This window comes from Crocuta crocuta, unplaced genomic scaffold, assembly GCF_008692635.1.
Source record: "Crocuta crocuta isolate KB4526 unplaced genomic scaffold, BGI_CrCroc_1.0 scaffold72, whole genome shotgun sequence".
NCBI lineage: Eukaryota > Metazoa > Chordata > Mammalia > Carnivora > Hyaenidae > Crocuta > Crocuta crocuta.
This window is the reverse complement of record NW_027529427.1, coordinates 7,773,780-7,782,468: the sequence shown is the minus strand read 5'-3', so window position 1 is coordinate 7,782,468 and position 8,689 is coordinate 7,773,780. Positions and strand designations below refer to the sequence as shown.

At 46.2% G+C, this 8,689-nt stretch overlaps 1 protein-coding gene and 1 long non-coding RNA gene across 2 annotated transcripts in view; one reads left to right on the top strand and one right to left on the bottom strand.

The window, feature by feature from the left end:
* ADIPOR2 (adiponectin receptor 2) overlaps nt 1-227 on the bottom strand; it is a 123,338-nt gene extending 123,111 nt beyond the window's left edge. The window contains exon 1 of the mRNA XM_077759240.1: nt 209-227. The gene's annotated coding sequence lies outside the window, so the exon portion shown is untranslated. The remainder of the gene's footprint in view (nt 1-208) is intronic.
* Nucleotides 228-2,898: 2,671 nt separating this feature from the next.
* Nucleotides 2,899-7,347, top strand: LOC144227549 (uncharacterized). The gene is made up of 3 exons (XR_013333956.1): nt 2,899-2,960; nt 5,425-5,519; nt 6,100-7,347. It is a non-coding gene; the product is annotated as an uncharacterized LOC144227549 (long non-coding RNA).
* Nucleotides 7,348-8,689: the final 1,342 nt, after the last annotated feature.

Genomic DNA, 8,689 nt, shown 5'->3' with positions numbered 1-8,689 from the left:
CGCGAGGTGGCGCCGCAGGGGTCTGTCTGAGGCCGAGTGGCCCGGCTCTCCGGTTTCTCTTCGGCAAACCGCAGCGGGAGAACCGAACCGAGAGAAATCAGACAGCGGGTGGCCAAGGTGAGGAGGGAACCATTCCAGGTCAGGCCCCGGGGAAGCACCTTAAATACTTGAAAGCTGTTTGTATACAGATGCAAAAGACCCTTCTTACCCCGCGGGGGTCAGGAATCGGATCTGAGAAGGCTCTTCCCCCGGTGGGAGGGAAAGTGAAGTGTATTTCCTCGGAGGCCNGAGGGCCGCTTCCAAACCAGGTGGAAGACAGACCGTGAGGGCGCGGGGGGGCGGGGCGCGCATGTGCGAGGCCGCGGCCTGAGAGGAGCCCCTGAGCGCGGAAGAAGGCAGACACCCGCGAAGTGCAGTTATGAGAACACAGGGCACGTTTGGAAGCCCTGAGGGCGAGACAGGGGAGAGGCTGGGGCTCCGGGACTGGAAAGGGGATCTAGGCTTTGAAGCTGCCAGATGATCCAAAAATGAGGGGACACGTTCCACAGCTGTGGCCAGCTTGTGAGTTGCCGACGTGGCCCAGCTTGCTGTCAGGAGACTGGCTGGGAGGAAGAGGAGGTAGCCATGTGCCTCAATCCCACTGCCTTCGTAGAGGAACCCCCAGGGGCGGAGAGGGGAAGGTCTGACTGGAGGTTTTGCCGGCAAGCTCTGTAATTGTGGGGTGTGCAGCACCTCTCCCTCCACAGGCCCCACAGCTTGGGGGCATGAGAGAAGAAAGAGCCTTTACCCTAGAGAGTTTTTCTTTCTTTCATTCTTTCTTTTGTGTGTGTGTGTTGGGGGGAAGGGGTGGGGAGATTGAGTGAGGGGCAAAGAGAAAGAGAGAATCCCAGGAAGGGTAGAGAGAGAGAGACCAAGAGAGAAGTGGGGCTCCTCCAAAGCTGGGCTGGAGTTCACCCCATGTGGGACTGAAACTCCCGAACTATGAGGTCACAACCTGAGCTGAAGTCAGATGCATAACGCCTGAGCCAGCCAGGCACCACCCTGGTGAGTTTTTCAACTAGAAGACATTGTCAGGGAAAATCCAGAATTCAGTTAAGGCATGAAGAAGTGCGAATGTTTTACAAAAAATAATTTAAGGCTCTGTAAGATTTCCATGGAATCTTCTTCCATTTCCATCTTCACTTCTCTTAAAGTGAAGTTTAAGTTTCAGGATGTCTCTCTTGCTATTCATAATTTGGTATTCATAATTTTTTATTGTCTCCCCCCACCTCCATTGTATAGCCTTTAAACCCAACAAAATCTTAATCTATGTCTGCCTAGAACTCTACAAATTGGGGTTTGGAAGAAGCCCGGGTTCTATAAATGAGCCCTGGGGACGTAATGACAGCTGATGACTGTGATTAACACTGCTTTATGTGGTACCTCTGAAAGTTGCTATGAGGGTAGACCCTAAATGTTCTCATTATGAGGAAAAAAGCATTTTCTTTTTTTTTTTTGGTATCTATCTGAGATTATGAATGTTAACTAAACTTACTGTGGCAATTATTCTACAATATAGATAAGTCAGGCCATTATGCTGTACACCTTAAACTTGTATAGTACTTATGTCAATGGTATTTTTTTTTAAAGCTGAAACAAATAAATAAAACTGTCTACATGAAATGCAAGAAAGGAAGAAAGAAAGAAAGAAAGAGACCCCCAAAACAAAGACAGCCTCAGTGTTCTGATTTCCAGACATTTTCTCTACTCCTGTATTGTCAAAAGACAGACAGGCAAGGGGTGTCTGGTTGCCTTAGTTGGTAGAACATGCTACTCTCGATCTTGGGGTTGTGGGTTTGAGCCCCACGCTGGGTGTAGAGATTACTTAAAAATAAAATCGTGAGAAAAACAAAAGATAAGCAAGAAAAATGATTAAGTGTGCTACTTGGGAGTTAATTTTTTCTTAACATTGTTGCCCTGGAAAATATCTCAGTGTGTTACTATGACCTCAGTGGAGGTCACGGTTACCCAATATTCTCCAGCTCAGAGTAAAGGTTAGGTGACATACTGTTAGGACCTGTGCTTTACACGTGCACAGGGCATGTTCCTCTGGATGGGTTTGGACCTGTCACCTCTTGTATGCTTATGCATCCCTAACAAGCACTGGGAGTTTCTAAGCATACCCCACTCTGTAGGGGTGACACCCTACCCTCTGTCCTGAGAACTGTGACAGCTGACCAGCCATTGTTTGTACAGACCGTCCCCAATTCATGAAAGGGCATTGTTCTCAGAAAGGGAATTTGTAAGTCAAATGTTTGGAATCGGGAGGCGTTTCCCTTAGATAAACAAGGGAATGTGTAATCTTTATTATTCAGAAAAGCCCAAGAGAATTTCCGGTGTCCTTGAATTCATCGCTTGTACAAGGCTAACACAAACCCCACCCTGGGTAAACATGTATCCCTCAGAAAATGCCTTCCAATGTCCAACCTGAAATCCTGGGAATCCTCTCCCTCATCAGGGGAGAAGATTCTTCCCCGATTCTCAGCCCTCTGTGACTGCCACGGCTAGGGTGGAAGCCACAGAAGAGAAAGAGAGCCATGAGCTGCCTGGCCAGACCCTGAGGACAGCAGAGTAAATTCCAGAAGTCTTTTGAGCATCTGGCTCCCCATCCACAGCTTCTGAGGGCCCCCAGGATAACCCTACTTTCCTTCTGTTTCTAGTCCAGGTTTCTTGGTCCTTTTGAAGTTTCCTAAGGTCTTTGTACCCCAGAAACACAATGATAAACCCACTGGAGATTTAACAAATGGCTCCCTTTTGAAGAAGAATAGGATTGCTACTTAATTTTTAATTTTCACTGTTTTGAAATTCTGTTTTATAAACGTTCACTTATTTTTCAGTTAATGACCCTCTCAAGAAAGACCCAGGTTGACAGAGGGATGAATAGTGGATTTCTGGGTATACAAAAGACCAAAAAAATCCAGGTGAGATTCCTTACAGTTGCAGTTGGCCTCAATCAAGAGAGTCCCAAGATCTTACGTGTCATAATCCTATACTTTTTAAAAATCATGCTTTCTTTGCTTTTGCTTTTTGTACTTTTTAAAAATCATGCTTTTTCTTTCCTTTTGCGATACAATCTCATTGTATCTATACCAATATCTCAGTCTTTCAAAGGATTGTATTTCACAAAAGGTTTTCACATCCATTATCTTATCTGAGGTAAAGATATTATTCTCCCTGTTTTATTGCCGGGGAAACTGCATGAGATCACTTAGCTAGTTGCTTGGGAAGCCAACTATCTGCACCAGATCTGTGCCCTTGCTAATGTTTTTTTTAGAGGTTGGTTAATTCCCTCAGGGAGGCAGGACTCACAGAGTTGAGTAGCTGAACTGAGTCTCCAGAGTGTGTCTGGTTTTCTCCCTGTCCCCAGACTCTCCTAAATTCTCCCAAACATCTAAATGTACCTTATTTTCTTAATGTTCTCTAGGGAATGAAATCTATATTTCTCAGTTACCTGTCCTGGTAACAAATAGCCTCAAATAGCCTCTGTCTGGTTAGAAAGATACCCTTCATATCCAGCTTGGTCCTTTTTGTTACAAAAAAAAAAAAAAAAGTTTGTTTGGCAGAAAAAGTGTTTTTTACTACTTGTTGGGAAAACGCAATAGAAGGCATAGAAACAGGGGACTAGCCTGTGGGGATTGGGTCAGTTCACAACCGTCCACAGCACAACTGAAATAACTAACACAAGAATGGATTGTGTACATTTTCAATATTACTTCCTCATCTCCTGTGGCAGCTAAGCCTTACAAAACCCCTGCGTGGTGGGCAGAGCTGGCCAGGAGCTGATAAGCAAGCTAATGCCTGGAAGCCTGATGTTTTGTCCAAAGTTCTTACACAAATCCACAACAGAGCTGATGAAAATTTTGGTCTCTGACCCTGGGACTAAAAGCCCATGTCTCCATGCCTATCAAAAGTTCATATTGACTTTACAGGTTAACCAAATTTTTACTGGGGTGAGTTCTTAATTTGGTGCCAAACCCAAATTCAGGACTACTGAAGCAGAAACAGAGATGCTCCATGGGGACTTTGCTTAGAGAACACGAAGCCCCAGTTGGCTTCTTCCAGTCGGTTCTGGGGCAGAGCCAGCCAGTGTGTGCCACTGTTCGATTGCTGGCTTTGCTCTGCTCTGGCTGGTGTGGGAACCCGCACTGTTCAGAGCCTCCTCTTGAGCTCTTATCACTCAGGTCTGCCCAGATCTGCACACAAGCCGCGTAGCCTTGTACAATCTGAGTGCAGTACTGCTTGGTGCATGCTGGGTCTTGTGTACCTCTCCAAAGCTAGAGGAGCCAAGTAACCACAGGAGAGATTAGAATCAGGTTCAGGAGGTTACATTCACACATGCCTTATGTAGGAGGATCTGGGGACAGACTGTACTGTTCTTAGTCTCTTGGGAGATTCTATTCCAGGACAGTTTACCAGTCTCCCTCCCAGTTCATCTTTTTTTTTTCTTTTCTTTTTTTTTAAATTATAGTTTATTTATTTTTGAGACAGAGAGAGACAGAGCCTGAGTGGGGGAGGGGCAGAGAGAGAGGGTAACACAGAATCTGAAACAGGCTCCAGGCTCTGAGCTGTCAGCACAGAACCCGACATGGGGCTTGAACCCACGAACGGCAAGATCATGACCTGAGCTGAAGTCGGATGCTTAACCAACTGAGCCACCCAGGCAACCCTCTTTTTATTTTTTTTAAGGCTTGTCAAATTTAGAGAAGAATTCTTCTTATTTATTTATTTATTTTTAAAAATTTTTTAATGTTTATTATTATTACGACAGAGAGAAACACAGCATGAGTGGGGGAGGGGCAGAGAGAGAGGGAGACACAGAATCTGAAACAGGCTCTAGGCTCTGAGCTATCAGCACAGAGCCCAATGCGGGGCTCGAACCCACTAACCATGAGATCATGACCTGAGCCGAAGTCGGACACTCAACCGACTGAGCCACCCCGGCACCCCGAATTCTTCTTTTTTAAGAAGTTTATTTAATTTTTTGAGAGGGAAAGAGTGGCACATGTGCTGGAGGGGCAGAGAAAGGGAGAGGCACAGAATCCCAAGTGGGCTTGGCACTGTTAAGTGTGGAGCCCGAAGCAGGGCTCAAACTCAGGAACCATGAGATCATGACCTGAGCCAAATTCAAGAGTCTGATGCTTAACTGCTTGAGCCACCCAGGCGCCCCTCCCAGTTCACTCTTGAGTGTGAACTCAAGATGATTGACTCTGGACTCCCATCCTCAGATCTCTAACACCCTGGGGCTTGGGTCACACTTCTAAGCTCACCTGTTCCTGCCAATAACCAATCTTACCGCATGGAACACTTGGGGTAGTCAGACCTGGTAACTGATCAGCAATTCCCAATCCTTGCTGCTGAGCAAAATCACCCAACGTGTCTTTTTAGCACACAGGTGCCAAGGCTCCACCCCCGATTCACTCAGCAACATGTCTACATCTGGATCTTGAGAGTCCCGTGTTTTCCGTTCAGCCAGATTGAGGGTGAGTAATGAGGAACCAGTGCCTAGCAAGCAATGAACTCCCTCCTTACCAACACCACTGAAAGGGGAACATAACTGCTTATCTCACTGTTTCCACACACCAGATAGAGAGAGCATTGCTTCAGACTAAACTCAAAATAACGAGCTGCAATCCGTCCTCTGCTCAATGTCCATTTCAAGCTTCCTCTCCCGTGACACTAACCCCCATCTTGTTTTGACTAGGGCTCCTTTCTCTCTGAGCAGCTGGAAGACAGGGAGCCCCAAGAGCTGATCACTCCACAGCACTCCCCCATTCTTGCTCTGAGCCCCAAAGCCCTGGTGAGCCACTCCCTTGGGCACACCTGGCAGGTGTGAGCGAGAAGAGCTCCACGTTCTCACTTGGCATCAAAACACCTGCCTCCGTGTCCAGCCCTTTGTCCCCACAGTGCCTCTGACCCCGTTATGTGGCACGCAGACTCCACACCTTGACTGGTCTGGTCAAGGACCAAGGCTATACTGGGTTTGGAGATGGGACCTTTCAAATGGCTGAATATGTCACGTGACTCAAAAGAATTTCAGGTTGTCTCCTTTTCTTGCAATAGAAATTACTTCTCTGTGATGAAGAGTTAAGTGCTGGTGTGGAGACGGGACAGCTGGAGGAGCACATGGGGAACGGAAGTTCAGAAGCTCAGTTCCTGGTTGTGTCTGTTTGCCATCAGACATTTTCAGAGCACTCATGAATTGTAAAGACCACTATTATTCAAAACAGACTCCTAATACCTGGGAGAGGCAATGGAAAGAGAGTTTTCCTTTGGGTAAATTCGGGAAAGCAGCACAGTAGAGAATGGCTTCCAGGGCACTTTCCTGAGGGCTGGCCAGATTTCTACCCTGCTGGCAGGGAAAGGACGATTCTACCAGACACTTGGCTGCTTATTGACTGGAAAGGAAATTCCTGGAGAGAGACTTTACTGTTCCAAGGCTTTTGAGACGCAAGGGAATCCCAGTGACTGAGGATCCTGGGAAAGGCCGGAAAGCTCGTGTGCCCAGTCCTGCGAACTCAGGCCATCTCCTCAGAAAGAAGTGCTGCTGCTCTGGCCTAGGGAGATAAAGGCCAAGTCCAGGAACTGACTCATCAACCAGGGATCTGTGTGACTCCCCTTCTCACTCCTGCTTTCTCATCAGTCCATCCCCGTTCTTTCTTCTGTTCGCAGACCCTGTAGGTCCATAGAAGGCAAGCAATGAGCAACTTGACTTGCCCCCTTCCCCTCAGATCTCTCCTTAATAATTGAAAGGAAGGATATTTTTTCTTTTAAAGCTCCATATTAAGGCTGAGACAGTTCATCCTCTCTCTCTTAGCGCTTGGACTTGACACCTGAAACCTACCCATCCTTCATCTATGCAGCTCATACCTTTTCCATCAAGAGTCCATCTCCCTGCCTCCTGACATCTTGGAGCTTTCTCAAGGGCCACAATACCTCACCTAGCCTGAGGGCCTAAGTCCTAATGCTGTGTTAGTTACATTGCCAGAACAAATTAAGATTTGCAAAGAAAAAAAAAAAAGCCTGGGCTCCTGGCTGGCTCAGTCTGTACAACACATGACTCTGGATCTCGGTTGTGAGTTGAAGTCCCACGTCAGACATGGAGCTTACTTAAAAAAAAGAAAAAGAAAGCCGGTTCTCTCGTGTACATGACCCCACCACAAAGCAGCTCTGTAATTCCTACTGTGAGTTGCCTAGTTGGTTGCACCATCCTAGACCTGTAACTACCCAAGTTCAACAATATACAGCTCTCTCTTTACTTCAACATGTACATCAATATACTCTGGTCATGTTGTGCCTGATTTTCTGTCATTGGCCCTGTGTGCCTTTTTTTACTTTATCTTTTCAATTAAAAAATTTTTTTAAATGTTTTATTTATTTCTGAGAGAGAGAGACAGCATGAGCAGGGGAGGGTCAGAGAGAGAGGGACACAGAATCTGAAACAGGCTCCAGGCTCTGAGCTAGCTGTCAGCACAGAGCCTGACACAGGGTTCGAACCCACGAACCGTGAGATCATGACTTGAGCCAAAGTCAGACGCTTAACTGACTGAGCCCCCCAAGTACCCCATCTTTTCAATTTTTTAAAAAGATTTTATTTATTTTATTTTTTAAATGTTTTTTATTTTATTTTTTAAATGTTTTTTATTTATTTTTGAGAGAGAGAGAGGCAGCGTGAGCAGGGGAGGGTCAGAGAGAGAGGGAGACACAGAATCTGAAACAGGCTCCAGGCTCTGAGCTAGCTGTCAGCATATGGGGCCTGCACCGATGAACTGTGAGATCCCACGACCGGAGCCAAAGTCGGAAGCTCAACCAACTGAGCCACCCAGGCGCCTCTAAAGATTATATTTTTAAATAACCTCTGCACCCAACATGGGGCTCAAACTCACAACCCTGAGATCAAAAAAGATCAAGAGTTGCATGGTCTACCCACTGAGCCAGCCAGGTGCCCCCGTCCTTTGGCTTTGGATTTGAGATCACCAAGTTCCCTCCACTGTGTCTCCCATCAAAAGAAATTTCCTCAGTCACTCTTCTCATTAAAAATTTATGCTAGCTAGATGGGGAAGATTACTGTACACACCTTGAGACTTAGAAGGAAATAGGCACCTCTTATTTCAGGTGAGTAGATGCTGTAATTACCCAGAAATTCACTGAGGAACTAGAGCGAGCTCTGGTTTCAGCATCAATTATTAGCTGTGTGAGTCAAATGATATTACTTAGCCTCTCTGAGTCTTAGTTTTGCCACCTGTCACATGTGGATAATAATGCCTAGCTTACAGAGGTACTGAGAGAATTATGTGTAATATATGTAAGCAGCTGGTATACAGTAAGCACTAGATAATTGGTAGCTATATTATTCCCCACGTCTATAATGATACCCTTCAAGCAAAGCATGCAAAGTATTTTGCAGCATGGAAACTACTTAGGAGCAAGGAATAAGCCTTGGCTAAACACATGCCCAGTATGCAGCCACTTCCCTAATCCGCACTCCATTGTCATCACTCAAGGTCAGTGGCCCAGCTGAGCAAGACTAGGCATTGTCCCCATGGTTTCCTTCCCCTTCCCCCAATGGTTGCTTGATTTTTTATCTTTCTATGAATGGGAAAGAAGGGCAGAGGGAGGGAGAGAGAGAGAGAGAGAGAGAGAGAATCCCAAG